At 40.1% G+C, this 18,605-nt stretch overlaps 1 long non-coding RNA gene across 1 annotated transcript; it reads right to left on the reverse strand.

Moving 5' to 3' along the window:
• Positions 1-8,203: 8,203 nt before the first annotated feature.
• Positions 8,204-15,512, reverse strand: LOC117804387. The gene is made up of 3 exons (XR_004628753.1): positions 15,391-15,512; positions 8,746-8,834; positions 8,204-8,257 (listed from the first exon to the last, which is right to left on the reverse strand). It is a non-coding gene; the product is annotated as an uncharacterized LOC117804387 (long non-coding RNA).
• Between the last annotated feature and the right edge of the window lie 3,093 nt (positions 15,513-18,605).

Genomic DNA, 18,605 nt, shown 5'->3' on the forward strand with positions numbered 1-18,605 from the left:
TAACCATTTTTACATGTATGGTGCAATAGTCTAATGCTATGCACATGTACAATAGATCTGCAGAAATTTTTCATCTTTTATGACCAAAATTCTGTACCCATTGAACAATAACCACCATTCCCTAAACCCCATCCCCTGTCAGCCTCATTCTACTTTCAGTTTCTAGGAGTTTGAGTACTTTAGGCACCACCTATAAATGGAATCATGCAGTATTTGTCTTTCTGTGATTGGCTTATTTCATTTATCATAATGCCCTCAAAGTCCATCCATATTGGATAGATGACAAGGTTTCCTTCTTTTTAAAGGTTTACTAATATTCCATTGTGTGTATAGACCACATTTTCTTTATCTATTCATCTGCCGATGAACATTTAAGTTGCTTCCACATCTTGGCTTTCCTGAATAACGCTGCAGTGAACGTGGGTGTGCAAATACCTCCTCCAGACTAGATAGCATTTTACACTTCTTGAACAGTGAATCGTTCTGAGCACATAATGACTAAATCTTTCCTAAGAAGGACTCAGAACAGCTTGAACTCAAACTGCTGGGCAAAAGAAAATCAATATGGTGTCGTTTGTCAATTTAGAAGGCAGCTCCGAATTTGGTTCTTCTGTCTACTTTTCCCTAAGAGGTGACTGTGAATTTTCTTTTTTTTACATCTATAAATTGTTCTGTCTGATATGATTTGTCACTTTTTCTTTGTTTAAAAACAATTTTTTGTACAAACCTACAAAATTAGAAATAAGAAGGGAATTACTAAAGATAAAGAAGAAATCAAAATAATTTTAAGATAATAACTTTTTTGAACCTCTTCAGATATATTTGAAAATCTGAAAGTTTCTAGGAAAAGACAAATTACCAGTATTGTTCAGAAAGAGAGCAACTGCATATATCATTTATTATGGAACATATTGATAAATTTTGAAATACCGACTACTAGCTCAGATGAGTTTACAGGTTTATTTTAGCATACTTTCAAGGACCTTATAATTTTAATTCTATTTAAATTTGAGTCCTGAGAATGTAGGTATGCTTCTAAATTCTTTTTTTAAAGCTATTATAACAATGCTATCAAAACTATACAAAGATGGCACATAAAAGGAGACCATAGATGAGTCTTTTTGAATATCTGTAACAGTTTATTAAATAAAATATTAACGTGACAGGAGACTTCTTCAAATATTCAAATTATTAAAACATTTAATGTAGGACATTTAATGTAGGACTGGGTGGCTCTGTCAGTTAAGTTGGCTGCCTTTGGCTCAGGTCATGATCCCAGGGTCATGGGATCAAGTCCCACGTCGAGCTCTTTGCTCAGTGAGGAGCCTGCTTCTGTCTCTGCCTGCCATTTCTCCTGCTTGTGCTCTCTCTCTCTGACAAATAAACAAATAAAATCTTTAAAAAAATATTTTAAAGTATTGTTTTTTTCTCATCTCATTTTTCTCTTTGCAATAGAGCAGGTGGCTAGCTCTGTACTTCCTTGCTTCAGAGGAAGTTTGTGGCAATCTGGGAAGCCCGAGTTGCCTGCAAGGCACTTCTTTCCCAGGTCTGGCTTCTAAAAGCTGGAGCCTATTGAGGTGATAGTTTAGGGGTCTTGGAGGGAGAGGTGGAAGGGAGGGCCTCTGAGAGGAATTCAGATGAGAAGACTTTCCCTCGGACGACCATTAAAGGAATTCTGGGGCTTCGGAGGGGAAATGAAACCATGTGGGTTCCATGAGCAGCACAGGTCTGCACCGACTCCTGGTCCCGGGGAGCGCGTGCTCCCAGTCTGGTCTTAAATTGTTCTATTTGTTCCCTGTGGTGGAGGAGCAGAAGAACCACTGCCAGACCTGCAGGGAGTGGGTGGGGCTGACCATGGAGCCTTGAGGGAACAGTAAAGAAGGATAGGTGAGGATTCATCAGCCCTTCTCAAGGCTTTGGTCCTCAGTAAGACTCCGAGCCCTATACACTCCTTAGGTGATGGTAGTGGAACCGTGGATGAGGACAGGGTGTAAAAATCAAGCATATTTAAAGAAAATAAATATTTATTACTTGCCTGAGTATAACACCATTATATTAGCAATTAAATCCATCTTCGCAATAAAACAACAAACCTCGAGAAAATGTAATTTATTTCAATAATGTAACAATTTTCAAGTTTTAAAGATTTACTGATAGAGTTCACTATGCAAAGTAAAGATGAACAAATGGTGTGATTATTCCTATGAATGATAAGAAGGCGTATGACAAAAATCAATACCCATAACTACTTAACACACACACGTCTTTTGCTGTTAAAAACAACGCTACAGTGAATGATCTTGAACATACACTTTTCCAAACTTTCTTCCCAAAGTGTTGACCTTACAGGTGGCCTTAAGTGCCATTTCTACATCAGACACACCTTTTAGCTTATTAGTTTGGGATTAGAATTTTATTTTATACAAATAGATTAAAGTGCATAGCTTTTTTTTTTTTTTAAAGATTTTATTTATTCAACATGGAGTCAGAGAAAGAGAGTGAGCGAGTGCGTGCAAGCATAAGTAGGGGGAACGGCAGGCAGGGGAGAAGAAGGCTCCCCGCTGAGCAAGGAGCCCGATGTGGGGCTTGATCCCAGGACCCTGGGACCATGACCTGAGCTGAAGGCAACCGCTTAACCCACTGGGCCACTCACATGCCCCTAAGTTGTGTAGCTTTAAGCAAATAGGTCTGCACACACACATGGGACCTATGGTTATCAGTTCCATTGCTTCTTTTATTATCTCTCCAACCCGACAGGAGGACTATGCAAAATATGCGTAGTTTAGCTTTCCTTTAAAAACATCTCCAAACCATGGGGACAAGACACGCTTTGATATTCTCTTTCTGTAGAACTGGAAATCTCTAGGCTATTCTGTAGTATGCAAGGCCAACTAAGTCAACAAATACCAGAGTATTATATTGGCTGTCGTTTTCACAAAGTACCAGCTTCACGTTTTATCTTTCTACTCATGCTTTCAAGTTCTTCTGCAGAGGTTGAGTGAAGTTTGTCATTGCCAGTTGAAATAAGTGGATACTGATTTTAGGATTTTCAGTTAAGAAGAATAAATTATACGTTAAAAAATATAATGTATAAAATTCTGACATTCTAGGATTCTGAGTAGGATGGAATGTGTTCACATTAGGATAATATTAGATGATTGAACTGCCTGTTCAGGAGTGTGGAAATGCCCAGCAGCACCATACGGGTGCAGTAAAGTTGTTTTTTTCTTATAAATATTGTAGAGATTACTAGCTGTTAAAAAAGACTTTCAAATGTGTTTTCCTGGGGTAAAAGAAAGGGAAAGAAAACATCTTTGGTACAATTCAGCAGATTTCATGTTTGTGTCGCATAATATCATAATTTCCATAAGAGCATAGGTTACATGTAATTAATGTTCCACAAAAAAAGGTCATTAACCAACATCTAATATTAAATTTAATGGATAAGGAGGGCTTTAATTTTTGGGCAACTTAATCAGATCTCCAGTGGTTTGATTTTCTAAACTATTTGTTCATAATTCCTTCTTGGCTCTTAGTATTATGAAAGTTAGTGAGTCCCTAGGTTCACACAAAATATAGAATAGATAAAATTTTAAAACCTTTTAAATAGTTTGCTCCCGACCTGGAGATACATTAGTAAATCAAGTAAGTGTATTTTCCTATGTTTTATTGCTAATATTGAATCAATTTATTTTATAGAATTCAGAGTAATTAAGTCAGGGGTCTTGTATCACTCTCTAAATAAAATGTACTTGATTTGTGTATTACCCAAGGTTTCTGTAGGAGAGCATCTTTTGCAAAATGGACATCAGTAGTCAAATAGCTAAATATACTATATGATTAAAATAGTGTGATAAAAAAAAGTTAAAATACTCTAAGCGTTATTTGTAATCTAATAAGTGCTGTTGAAGTTCATATGAGCAAGCAGTCATTTTTGTGTCTTTTCAACAATAGCAATTTAAAAATTCTTCACTGTGTGTTTTTATGTATCTGGGTCATTCTCCTGAGACCTACCTTATATCCAGTAGACTACTTAGCAGTCCAGCTGGTAACTGCATTTCTGAGGGCTGTAGAATGTCATCTCTTCAGCTCATAATGACAGAACAGATTTAGTAGTGGAATTTCCTCTGGATATTAATACATGGATGACACATTATTTTCCATACTTCTTTATCCCCTATGTCTTTAAGGAGTTGTTTTCCTGGGTCCAGATTAAAATTTCTTGGATGTTCATTATTGTGTGTGTGTGTGTGCGTGTGTGTATATGTATGTGTATTTGGAAAGGGAGTATAGTGTAGGTAAATGACTATTTAGCTAGAAATCAAGCTGAAGATCCCCCCGCCCCTGAGTAGCGCTTTGAAGTCATTTTGTCTGCTCGGAGGGGAGGGAATCATTACGCTGTTCTTCGTGTTGAACATGGCCTTGTGTGTCTGCAAATTAGACTATTGGGAAGTATTAGGATCAAGAAAATATGGGTTGATTTTACCTTGTATGTACTTAACAACTTTCACATGAGGGGAGAGAACCTCCCATTAGACAAAGTATGATTAAAGGCAAAAGTTGAGTAGGGAGGATTACGCTAATGCCCTCCAGAGTGTGGCAGAGCGAGTTTCAGTTTTCGGGTTTTCGGGTTGCCGTTTTTTTCTTAAATTCTTTTTTGGTGTAATGTGCATTTTCCTTTCATTTTAATTCTTTAAATTGAGACATATTCAGTAAATTTTGTCCAGTGGAAAAGACACTCATTTGTGTATGGTGGTGTAATGGAAAGAAACCTGAACGGGATGTCTGTTTTAAGAATTAACCTAAAGGATTTTCCATTTTCTTGGACTGATAAAATAGTACACAGAGAAAATACATATACAGAAGAAAATGGAAAGTTTACTAATAGTAAGGTAAGAAATGCCTTAAGTGAGACATGAACACAGGCTTACTCTGATGGAAATGTGGAGAACAAGAACTTAAGGGTCCTCACACCTGGACATCTTCCCAGGGACGATGTACGTGGAGGGAAGAAGAAGACTGACTTAATAATCGGATGGGCTTCAGAGCGCTGCCTTGTCTTCCTTCTTGGCCCAGGCAGGGGTAAATTCCTGAAATGTCCTACTAAATTTTAACCTTTATTCTTCTGGAGAATGTAGGTGGCTTTGCCTGCTTGTTTAAAAAAAAAAAGGAACTGAAGGCTTTGTATAGAATGTTTGCAGTAAGAACAAATAAGGAAGCAGGGTATCACACACACACAAAAGGAGAATAATGTTTATTGTATATAATAGAAAACTCAACTCTAACTGGGTTAATAATAAAATTCCTGGGCTCATGTTAGTGAAAACTGCAGAGTAAGACAGTTGCAGTGGAAGTTTGGTCTGGGTTCTTGCTGTGCTGCTTTGTGATTTACTCTGTCCTCAAGTCACTCAGCTTGTTCATATACTGGCTTTGTACTCCTCCTCTCCATGGCCACAAGATGGCCTCAGCTTCTAGATGTCATATCCTCACAGTACATCTTTTCTAGAGCACATCTCTCAAGGTCACTGTGTTCCTACTCCAGGGGACGCAAGTCATATGAAATATAATGTAGCTCTCAGAGGGGTGACCTGGGCAGCCCTGGCAACTGTGCCCAGAATTCCTGACAGAAATCTTGATTGTCCCTGCGTTTGGAGCAGTGTAGGCCCCATAGCTGCCCATGAACCAGTCACTGTGTCAGGGGAATAGAATGCCTTGATTGGGTTAGTCGAGGGCCACGGGAGCCAGTCCTATACACTATAGAAATATAGTGGAAGATTCATTGGAACCACATGGATTTCCAAAAGATACTGGGGGTGATTTTTAAGAGGCAAGAGAAGAATGGTAAGGAAACCAACAGCATACTGCTTTAGGTGTTTTGGATGAGAACTCTCCCTTTTGCCCCATGACAGCTACCTTGAGCGTTCAACTTCTGATATTTTTCAAGGCCCCTACTGCTCTTCCTTTGTTTCACTTTTCAAACTATTCTGTTTGATTTCTGTGTCCACCATTCTACTGACACAGCTCTTGCCTTGTCAAATCTGATAGGGGCCACTAAGTCTTGGTCTACTTGGCCTTTGCAGTATCCGATAATCTGATTATGTCTTCTCCCTTGACTTCCTTGACATCATTACTAGTCATCATCCACACTGATAACTCCCATTAATTTTATCCCTCCAGAGATAGCTACAATTGGCATTTGTGCATTTCCTTTCTGTTACGAGATAGCACGAAGAGGTGCTTGGCAAGACATCTACAGCAAGAGTTCTATTAATCTTTTGTAAAGGAAAAAAATCCCAACAATTTTGTCTGGCCAATATGGGTTTTAAGTGTTATAGAAAATCATCACTCAAGTTTCTTTGCAATGGAAATAATCATTACGTTGCCTTATGTCATTCTTATTTGGAGGGTAAGTAAAAAGGATTTATTTACTCTCTTATCACCATGTCTAATCACTTAAATATTTCCTTCATTATTTGCAAGGAGGTAACAGAATAGATCAGCTATTATCTTATGAGCTATCAATGATGGCAGTAGGTTCCATGTGATCCAGGAATAAAGGTGCACAAGGTCAACTTCCTGTTCTGGAGAAGGAGAAGCAGCAGTAGGTAGAAACTAGGGGAAGCGGAATCAAGCGTTCCTCTCCAGGCGGCAGGGTCCACTTGACCATGCATCATCCAACTATGTTTCTGAGTCAGAACACAGAAATCTTCCCAAACAGTGATTATCTCTAATTTTGATTATATTTGCTAGAAGTCTTTAAGATTTTCCAAGAAGGTCTTTGAATAGTGTGTTTTCTAAGCTGTTGTATCACTGAGAATATATTTTGTTGCCTTTACATGTTTGGCTAGACTACAGTCTCTCTCTCTCTCTCTCTCTCTCTCTCTTTCAGCATTTAGTGTTTTATTTGGTAAATCTAATGACAAACTGAGTTTTATTCTTTTGAAAAAATATCCTCCCTGTCCTTGTAGACCTTTTGTATTCTTGCCATTGAAATATTTGGCCATGTGATTTTAGCTCTATCTTTTTTATTGAGTTTACCAGAGCATGGTATCTCTTCATATGAGAAATCAGGTGTTTTATTTTCAAGTCAACAAAGTTTTCTTCAATTATGTCTTTAATTATTGTGTGAGATCCAGTTATGATAATCGCTTTGTTTAGGATGCTAAAATTCTTACTTTAGATCTTCATTTTCTTTTCCTTGAGTATGCTATTCTCTCTTTTATCATTATCTCTTTGTCTTTTAAAAATCTAATCTCTGGTAGAGCTTTTCAGATTTTTCCTTTAAACACTGATTTTTTACAATTTCAATAATATGTTACTGCCTTCTATAAGGATATAAGTTATATTACTGAATTTTCATTTCTTTTCATCCCTCCTTTTTCACATATATTTTATCTTATTTTGTTGTCTTTCAGTCTCCTCTTGTCTCTTAGAGTCAATGACTCTATATTCTGCTGAGGATACCAAAATATCGAAAATGTTTCCAGCCTCCTGAAGAATGGTTCCTCGGAGTCTTCATTAAAAAGTTTCATTTCCTATAGACTGAAGAATTTTCCCTTATAAAGCTCTTTATTTTTTCTGCTTTCTCAAAAGATAAATCTATCTATACTTGGTGTTTTACAAAGCAGGATGTGTGGCCAAGTCGCCCTTGGCCCTATTCTCTGCCCAGTGGGTTTTAGAAGGCTCTCCAATGTGCTAAGGCAAGTGAATGTGCACAGCTAGCCCATTTCCCACAGCTTTATAGCCTTTGGTTGACTCCAGTAGGTTTTGCTGAAATAGACCCTTCATTATACCTCTTAAACTCAAGTATTAGTAAAGTAAGTAGGACAGGGAGAAACAAACGTACCATTCCATACACGCACTGCAATTAAGACGTTTCTTGACTCCCAGAAGGCATTGTACCACGCAGTCCATTCTCTCCTTCTTAACTCCCCCCACTGCACCCCTTGCCCCCCCCATTCACTCACTGTCTGGATTCCTAGAAGTTACTTTCTTCATTAGACTGTAGAAGAGGAGGAATTGACAGAGGTCGTAAGAGAGTAGTGGTCTGCTGGTTTTTAAAAAGCAACAGTCAGGGGCCCCTGGGTGGCTCAGTCGTTAAGCGTCTGCCTTCATCTCAGGGCATGATTCCGGAGTCCTGGGATCGAGCCCCACATCAGGCTCCTCCGCTGGGAGCCTGCTTCCTCCTCTCCCACTCCCCCTGCTTGTGTTCCCTCTCTCGCTGGCTGTCTCTCTCTGTCAAATAAATAAATAAAATCTAAAAAGGAAAAAAAAAAAAGCAACAGTCAGAGTTGGCTTTCCAATTTTTTTTTTTTTGGTACAGTGGGGGAAAGGGATGAAAGTTTTCCCCGCGTCCCTGCTGACTTTTGGGCAAGCAGGCAAAAGGAGATCTAGCACTGGTGGTCTACTTTATGTATTCAGCTGGGTTTTAAGTAGAGATACTTCTGGACTCTGGAATTAGGTGGCTAATTTGGCCTAATTTAGGGTACTGAGAGCTTTTGTCTCTTTCTATGTCTTTTGGGCATTTTGGGAAGAAGTTGTCGGGTCGCTTTCCCAGAGACAAAACTAGTTACCCACTTTGGCTTCCTGGGTGATGTAATCCACTTCCATCGTTGCTGCTGCCGATGCATCGTTCTTTCTCTTTGAGGGCCTATGTCTAATCGTTACTTTTAGGTTCCAGTAAGGTAGCTAGAGGTGGTTATTTAACTGTTACTGGTTATCTGCACCCAGTTGCCCCATACGTACCTCAAATCCAGCTGTCAATCTCACCCCTTGCCTCGGCTTGTTCTTTCTCCCATATCTCTCTTGGCACATGACAACAGTCATTGCATCACCTAGGCCAGAAAAATGGGAGTTCACCTAAAATTTTATTTCCTCTCATTAACCCTTCAAACCTATCAGTAATAGTGTTAACTAATGATCTAGCATTTATTATATGCTCTTAAACATATAAACACTTAAACACTTTGCACATGTTAGCTTATTTAATCTCTACGATTACTTTGTGAAGTAGGTATTCTTTATCAGGACTGGAGCTAAGATGAGTCAAGTGAGATGCCTAGGGAGTAAAATTGAAGGCAGGCCACCCTCTCAGGGTTATGCAAATACAGTCTTCACTTGTTTTGTCCTAGCTCTGGCTTGCTTTATCTTACACCTCTTTTCTGGATGAGGGAACTGAGGAACAGAAAAATGAAATAATTTGTCCAAGTTCATGCAGCTGGTGTGTGACAGGGTTGAGATTTGGAATCAGTTCAGTGTGATTCCAGAGTTCACAAGCTCAACCGTTAGCCCACACAGCTCCACATGCAGCAGCCGCCCCTTTCCCTCAGATGACTCTGAAGTCCGCTTTTCTCACTTCCATTGTTCAACCCCTCCTGATACCTTGCCTGGGCTATTGTGGTAGTTTGTTAACTGGTCTTCCTGCCTTCGATAAATCTATCAGAGCTGTGAGACTTCATACTCTTGGAGTTATTCCTGAGTGACTTGAGTAATTGAGAAATAACTGATTTCACCTCTCCCTAGCTCACATGTATGATTTGACCAAGTCTAGTGCTCTTTACTCCAGACATTTAAAGATGGAAAAGAGACCTATTTGTTGAATTCAGAAAACCATACATGGGAGAACATTACATTGGTAGTAATCATCATCTCCCTGTACACTCCCATTCTTTCTCTTGTGTCCCAGGTTAAGAGTCTTTGGGTATACGGGGGCGCCTGGGTAGCGCAGTCGTTAAGCATCTGCCTTCGGCTCAGGGCGTGATCCCGGCATTATGGGATCGAGCCCCACATCAGGCTCCTCCGCTATGAGCCTGCTTCTTCCTCTCCCACTCCTCCTGCTTGTGTTCCCTCTCTCGCTGGCTGTCTCTCTCTCACATAAATAAATAAAATCTTAAAAAAAAAAAAGAGTCTTTGGGTATACACATCCTTCTCAATAGAATTGTTTCCAGTAGGGATGGCCTTAAATTTCCCTTCCAGTCCATGGCTTCATTGTACAGGTTCCCATATTTCCTGGCGAGGGAAAGCAAGAGGAGTGGGTTTGGGCACTGGGCCAACACCCCAGCAAGTTAGCAGTATATCCTTCATAGAGGTCCCATTCTCACAGGACCCAGCTCTCAGAGATGGCTTCCCAACTTTAGCTCCACCCTAGCATCCAAGACTAGCTTCTTTTTTTTTTTTATAATAATATTTTTTTATTATATTATGTTAGTCACCATACAGTACATCCCTGGTTTTTAGCTTCTTACTGAACTGTCTCTTCTGCAGCTGGATCTTACGAGAGAATGTCTTCATTTTCATTGGTGTATTTACCGCCGAACCCACACAGATGAGTTAGGGGAGTTTTTTTCATCTCCAGTGGTTAATCTGATTTAGGGAGATAACTTTAGTGATGAAAGATATAATAAAAACATTTCTCTGGTTAGGTCATGTTGACCAGTATAAATAATTTCTAATCCATTGTATATTTTCAATCCCAAACGTATTTCCTAAATCTTAACAGGTCATTGTGACTTTGCTTTATTCATTCAGAGGGAGAAAAAGTATGATACTCTTTATAGAAAATTCTCCAACTTAGTCCAACACCTGCTTCATACTTTGATCTCAATTCTCCACAGTAATTACGCATAGGACTTTAAGAAACATCCCATAGAATGATGTTGATAGGTGGAAAATCTGATTGTACGAGTCACAGTCCTTATCTGTTGAGTGATTTCTTTGTGCCAGGCACTGCTTTAAGCACTTTGTGTTTCTCACCTCACAGGGATACACCTCCCTATGTTATGGGTGCTTTTATCCCCACTCCATGGATGAGGAAACTGAGGCACAGAATGGTAAAGTATTTTCCCCAAATGACCCAATGGCCAGTGACAGAGCCAGGATTTGGTCTGAGCAGTCTGGCTGTAGAGGCCAAGCTCTTACCCACTTTGCTAACTGCTTAAAAACCTCTAGTAAGTCCTATTGGCGACAGGATAAAGTCAGTGTTCCTTAGCCCAGAAAACCTTCCTCTCTAGCTCCCTACCTATCAGATTGATCAATACCAAACAGTATATTGCTACCTGCATGTGCCATGGCAATCTATATCTTAAGGTCTCAAAGCATTTCCTTTTCCTGGGTCTCCTTCCTCGTCTCTCTGTTGTCCAGCTGGTGCTCTCTCCCTCCTCCTTGCCCTCACTTACGAATTGTTTCTATTTGGGGCTAGCTCTTTTGCTTCTATTTCTCTTTCCTCCCTCTACCCTCCCTTCTTTCCTAATGAAGAGTCGTGAAGTATTATCTAGGGGTGTGTGGAGTTTCTTTAAAAAGTAAAGATTGTATTCAGTATCTGATTTAAAAAAGTGAGAATAGGGACTCAACCCAATCCCCCTTGAATTATCCTTGAACAGCCTTCTCCAACTGCCCTTGAATGTGCTTTTGATTTTTAGAACCCAAACAGTCCTATTTATCTAATAATTATCTAATTATTATTTCATTTTAAATATAAGGGAACTCAGTCCCAGGGAGGTTGACTTGGCCAAGCTCATACAGTTAATTAGTGACAAATTCCAGATTAAGTCCAGGTGCTTTGACTCGGAAGAGTTGTCTCCCTTTTGAATCTTTTAAGCCCAGTTCTGTAGGGGAGAGAAAATGGAAAATATACTTGCTTTATTTCCTGTTCCACATTTTCCCTCATGCTAGCAATCCATTTTCCCCTTTGGCTTGAGTTTGCAATATGTTGAAGTATCTGCCTCTCTTTTCTGAGAGAGTGCCAGGCAGATTCCCTGAGCTCTCCTCTCTCTTTTCTCTTAATCTTCCCCTCAGGCTAACTCTTTCTCTTGCCATGTCTTGAATTAAGGCCTCCAATTGCTCATAAGAAAACATTAGGCACACCATTGTCTTTATTAATCGCTGAGGTATTTAATAATACTAGCACAGAAATGCAGAATTCATGTGCTTGTCATGTGGATGGCATGTGGACTTCCATTGCCTGTCATTAAAAAAGAATGTTCCTCAGGCTTTTATTTGTGTGTGCATAGTAAATAAAGCAACTTGACCTGTGGAGAGAATAGAAATGTGGATCTAGCTGAGTCAGTATTATGGATATGTTTCCCTTCCCGTTAAGATAAAGGCAGTCAAAGTGTCTAACAAGGACCGGATGTGTGGACCAGAGCGCACGGACATGGACATGAATCTGTGGCCTCAGCGACAGGGACCACAGGTAAAGGTCACAGGAAAGCAAGCTGCTCCACAGACATCAAGGAAATAGCAACTCTTTCCTGGCAGCCATACTTTTCAAATAATAGTGCAGATCCAGAACCACTTCAAAGGATGCTGGTCAGGTAATAGTCAAGTCATGAGGCCGAAGACTTTTGAGATTCCCGGAGATTCAGAAGCAGAGCCTTTAGATATTTGCATTCAGGTAGATCATGAGCAATTATTTCCTCACGGGAAATTGCTCGAAGCCTCCTGTGGCAAACAAAAGACTAAGACCATTTTCTGCCATGATGCCTGTGTGTTGTTACAAACTTGGGGCATGTTTAAATAAATAAGTCCTGAAATCATGAAAAATGTGTTTTGTGCCTATAACAAAAAAGATTTTTTTCTTTTGAAAAGTTGCCTTCCATGAATTTCTTTTTCTACCAGGTAAATGAAAATGGACTTTTAAAGTGTTTTGCACCTGGTTGTACCATTTTAACTTGAAAAAGTGCGTCTGACGTTGTTTAGGTTTGTCAAGCTCTGCTTCAGGAGAGCTCCCAGGCAGGGAGGAAACATTAATTTCAATGTAACTATATTGATTTTTTGATCATTGTAATTAAATAATTTAAAAACTAAGTTAAAAATGCTGCGTTTGGTACATAGCAAATGGAAGGTCTTCCTTTTGCAATTTTTGATTTTTAGGGACATTGATCTTAGGATTATATATTTCTCATAAGTAAATTAAGTGATTAAGACCTTTAAAGTATAATTATTCAAAGTAGTAAAGAGAAAACAATTAGACTGTGGTTATTTCATTTCTTGGTCTTGACATTTGCAAAAATCATTCCCAGGACTACTTATTTTTAAATTAACAAAATGTTTCTATTCCAAATCCATAAAAGTGGGCATCCGTCTTTCAGAAAACAAATCACCCCACTGGCACCATTCATAGCCTAGTGTTTGGGAGTGGATTTTTGGTATAAATGGACATAAAATCTGACTACAACCACTTTACAATTCCGTGAAATTGGATTTGCTTCTCTCTAGGTCCATCCTTGCCCAGAAAACCTCCCACAGGGAGGCAGTGTGGTGTAGAGAATAGAACACCCATCCTCCCTTCCTTCTAGCTTTGTCACTAATTTCAATAGGATCACCTCCAAAGCTTTCATTGTTTTTGACTCTCCATTTGCCATGCTAAGTAAGTCACAAGGGCACCGTTTCATTTTACCTAAAACTCATCTGTTCTGATGAACTAGATTTGTCTTTTAATTAGAAATATGCTTGTAAAAGAGTGGAGAGAAAAATTCCTTAACTGTGTAACTGAGCGACTGGTAGACCTTCAGTTAGGAATATGCAGTAGTTACCGTATCAAATAGCAGTTGATACTTTGCTTCGTGCATCTTATGACCTCTCAAACATGTCATAGCTTTCTATGTCACAGGTGTCACGGGTGGGTAAAGGAACTTGGCGCACGTTAACTTGTTTGCTCAAATTCTTTGGAGAGCCTGTTGGGTTCCAGGCCCTGTGCTAGATGCTGGGGACATAGGGGTAAAAGACACGGTGTCTGATTTTGAGGGCTCTCAATCTAAAAGTTCAGAGAGATTGCTCTGAGGAAAAGAATGCAGAATGATAAATGTCATCGTAGAGCTGTCCTGGCACAGAGAAGGGACGCTTGAGAAGGTGAGGGGGAAGAGAAAACAGGGAGAGTGTTCTGGAGGTATCAAGAAAAGCATGTACAAAAGCACCGTGCTATGAGTGTTGCATACTTTGGAAACGTGTGCACGTTAGCGTTGGTGCTGTGTCAGAGGGACCAGCAGGAAATGAATCTGGACTTCTTGTGAGGATACTCGATAGTCATTGAAACATTTTCAGCAAGAGAAGGACATGATGATATTTGCATTTTTGATAACTTTGCTGAAGCCAAGATTAGAGCGAGGGAGAACAGCCAAGGGTAGCTTTGTAATCTCGCGTGAAAAGGAATAAGGGCCTGGACTATGGCAGTGGCTGTGAGGATGTAGAAAAAGGATTATATTAAAAATATAATTTTTATATTTTTTGAGGCAGAATCTAAAATGTCTTCCTACGAGTCGAATGTGTGGTCAGGCGAGAGCAAGCAGTCGAGGTTGACTTTTCTTCAGTGCCTGGTTTCGGTGGTTGGGTAAAAGGTGGAACCACGAGGGCAGGAAGTAGATGGAAGAAGGGGCAGAGCTTTCGGATAATAAATGATACTGAGCTAAGTCTGAGATGCTGGAGCTTTGTAGCTGTTCAACAAATGTTAGTTCATTCTTTTCTCCTGCTTCTTTTCCCCATGGAATATTTGTAGATGCCTCGTAGGCATTAGACATGTGAGTTTGAGCTGGAAATAGGTCTGCAATTAATCAACATTGTAATGGTAGTTTCGGCTATGGAAATGGATGAAATTGCCCGGAGACACATATGTAGAGTGAAAAAAGAGCAGGCAAAGGACTGAACTCCGGAGCAAATCAATATCAAAAGGACAGACGGGTGCAGAATTATGAAAACATGTTGTTTTCTATGCTACATTTCTAACTGCATATTTCAGGTGGATAGAAGATTGGTTGTTTAGAATTTGGCTTGAGAAACATGCCAACAGTTTTGTGAAAACAACTGGTTTCACTCAGTGGAGTCCAGGAGGAACATAATTTTGAGATAATTTTTTTTTTTTGGTAGCAATACAAAGACAAAGGCAACTAAAATGCTGATTATTATTCATTCTAAAAGTGTACCTGCTGGGACGCCTGGGTGGCTCAGTCGTTAAGCGTCTGCCTTCAGCTTGGGGTGTGATCCCAGAGTCCTGGGATCGAGCCCCACATCAGGCTCCTCTGCTGGAAGCCTGCTTCTTCCTCTCCCACTCCCCCTGCTTGTGTTCCCTCTCTCACTGCCTGTCTCTCTCTCTCTGTCAAATAAATAAATAAAATCTTAAAAAAAAAATAAAAGTGTACCTGCTGATAAACCCACATTCTGAATTGACGCATCTCATAGAGTCTTTGAACTCTGTGGCACAGAATATAGTTATTTCATAGACCTTGAATACTGGGTGGATTCTTTACCATGTCCAAAGAGATTAGGTCATATTTTTGTAGTTTTTCTTGTAGTTGTTCATATTTTGTGTTGTTATTGGTGCATTTGTTAAATTTAGTACTTTACATGGAGATAACTATTCTTAAGACTCCCCCCCGCCGCCCCCGCACTGACCCTTACCTTCTGGTTGTCTTCATTTTCAAACTGAGAAGATCATCTCTGGCCAACTTTATCTTTGAGAGGCTTCCTTTTCTTTTTCCCAAGTAAAAAGCTATGGCCTAAATACAAACAAATAACACCAGAAGGAACTCTAGATGTCTGCTGTTTTATTTAAAGGTGTTATGATGGTGGCCGATGGGACTCTGCGTGGCTGTGAATTCGGAAGCCTGCCGGGCCCCATAGAAGAGGAGAGGGAGACGGAAGAGGCTGAGGAGAGGCAGCTGAGTGGTGAATTAGAAAGTTTCACTTCTGTTAGTTAAATTGGAAGGATTTACTTCATGCATAGCAAATAAAATAAAAAGATTCTTTCAGTCTTGAAATATCTTCTTGAATTTTCCCCTCTGTGTTTTTATCTCTAGTTCCACTCAAGGGGTTCCATCATTTGGAGCCTGTCGTGCGCACACTTGGGGTCCTCATGCTGCCTTCGTACTGCCTTCTGAGCCACCCAGGATTTGGTGGAATCCCATGGTGAATCCTGGTCACAGGAAGAAACATCTCTGGCTTTCTTCTTTCTGTCCTTTTCCTCCTCCTCGCCCCTGTCTCCGCTCCGAAGCCATCCTGTGCTTGAGTAGGTATCCAGGTTGTTGACCCTCAACTAACCTGACAAACAAATCCACGCTAATTCGTTCATGGCTAGGAACTATGGCTCCACCGTTCTCTTGTGCATTCAAGAGAATAAGTTACTAGAAATTATTAAGATACGATGAAATTTTCTGACTTACTCAATAGGATGACTTTATAGAGATGTCAGGGAAAGGTTGTAAAACCATGACATGTAGATGGCTAGCTGTTAATTTGTTTATGCAAGGACTTGGAACTTTGTCAAGTCACCCTTGTACTTAGAAAATTAAATCAGAATTTTGCAGACCATGCCCACTATGGGTCAAAATACAGGAAATTAAATTTAACTTATAAATGCATGTTGACAAAATAAAGCTTCTGGAACGAAAAGAGTTAGACCTTCATAGACTCAAGTTGCTCCAGACACTTGCTTCCTTCTTCCCTTGTATACAATAAACACACTCCTTTCCTCAAAGCTTCCTACTTGCGATTCCATCTGAATACAAGCTCCATTCCAGCTGAATGCTCTCTCATTAGATACTGGGATGGTTTGCTTACCTCATTTCCTCCACTTTCCAGATCTGATCACTCTCTCTAAAATAGCATCACTTCCATCACTCTTTATCCCCAAATCTGTTTTTCTTCAGATCACTTTTATGTTACTGAACAATATACATTGCTTACTTGCTATTGTTGGTCTGTCTCACAGGCTCCTCGAAGTCAGGGATTTGCCTACTGCTGTATCCCCCTGAGCCTCTTTCAATGTTGCCTACATAGTGGGTAGTCAATACATACATTTTGAATGAATAATAGAGCTGAGCATAGAACCCAGGTCTTTGGAGTCCCAATCCAGTATTCTTTTCACTACACACAGTAGTTTTCGTATGGTTTGGTGCTCATTTTTGAGGCCATTCTGCCCTCTTTTCTTGCCCCCCATACACCTCCTTTATACCTACAGCAGCAGAAATCCGCTTGGTGATCCCGTCTTACAGGAATTTCCTCATCTTTTGGTTTCCACTCTTTAGGGCATATTAAAAAACAACTGGGCATCTTAATAGTGCAGATTCCCGGGCCTCAAGCCTGTGCTCCCGACTCGGTAAGCTTGGGGTAGAGTCTGAGAAGCTGAATTTTTAATGCTGTAGGAGATTCTAAAACTGGTGGTCTTATGACTACCTTTTAAGATACAACTTTGTAGCAGCAGATTCCCTTAGGCTCTTTTAAAGCCCCCATCTTTCAGGTTTTTACTGTGGGCCAATTCAGCTTCAGATAATCTGCAAATTCTGTGCTAGTTCTGCCATAGAATCTGTTTGGCCTTGCTACTGCTGTGGGGCACTGGCAGGCTAAAACAGAAGGGGAGTGATGGAAGGGAGGGGAGGGTGGAGAGAGTTTGAATGACGGGATGTTGGCGTGTGTGTGTCATGTCTGAATGTAACATAGGAGGTCAGAGCAGATAGTGGTCATTCCCAGGCTGTTAGGAAAGTCCCTTCAGGCCTCAAGCTGTTTCTACCCCCAGCTCTATCTAATGTAGAATGAAGACTGTTTTGCAGGTGCATAATCACTTTTAAGTGATTAGAAATCACTATGTCTAAGATGGTGATGCTCAGTTTAGCAGTTAACTGCAAGGGACGAAGGCCAGGCAAAGGCAGAGAGGAACAGTAAGGGAGTCAGCAGTTACCAAAACATCCACATCCATGGTCCCTTATGTGGGAAGGGGCGTGAGGTGTTCAGGAATGCAGATAAATAGCTGACTTCAAAGAAAGTGGGTCATTGGTACCTGCCTCTTAGGGATGTTTTGTAGATCAAATGAAATTCTGTGTGTAAACCATTAGGCAAAGTGCCTGGAAAATAATCGTCACAATAAATGATAGTTATCGTCATTCTTAATGCATGTGGATATGGTTAAGCAGGTAACGCCCATGCTTCATCCCACCTCAGGGATTTCCCAAATTTGTCAGGGCTACGGTGAAGAAAAAAAGTGTACACAACATACAAGGGGTGTGTTGAGCCCTTCAGAAACAAACAATACTTACAAATGATGATATGGTCCTTTTTATCACCATTGCCATTTGGGAGTTCGTTGTGTACTTCCAATCATTTTCCTCAGGACTTAAAGTCAGGAAAGTCCCAAATATATTTGGCCAAATGCTTTTTTACTTCATTTTTGAAGCTACATGCTTGGAAGAAAACTTATTCACATGGCATTAATTACTTGATACATAATTAAGGACTTCCAGTTAAAAAGCATTTCCAAGATTTATTTTCCTTTAGAAATTGGAGTTGCCTTTGGTTTCATTTTGGACTGGAAACACTAACCATGTCAGCTCTATTCAGGCAGGAACAACACTTTCCCCCCCTGCTTTCCTGTGTATTCTCGATTATTGGCATAGGACCTGGCAAACAATAGGTGTTCACTACTTACTGGATAAATGAACCATTAGGGGACTCGAATTTTTGTGATCCCAGTAAGTATTTGCACTCAAGGGTCCTGACTTGAGTGTTTCCTTCCTAAACAAGCCCTATGTCATTCTAATGGGTTTATTAGTTTCCCAGGGCTACTGTAACACATTAGCGCCAACTGGGTGGCTTGGAACAACAGAAATCTGTTCTCTCACCAT

The sequence above is a fragment of the Ailuropoda melanoleuca genome, chromosome 11 (genome assembly GCF_002007445.2).
Source record: "Ailuropoda melanoleuca isolate Jingjing chromosome 11, ASM200744v2, whole genome shotgun sequence".
Classification (NCBI taxonomy): Eukaryota; Metazoa; Chordata; class Mammalia; order Carnivora; family Ursidae; genus Ailuropoda; species Ailuropoda melanoleuca.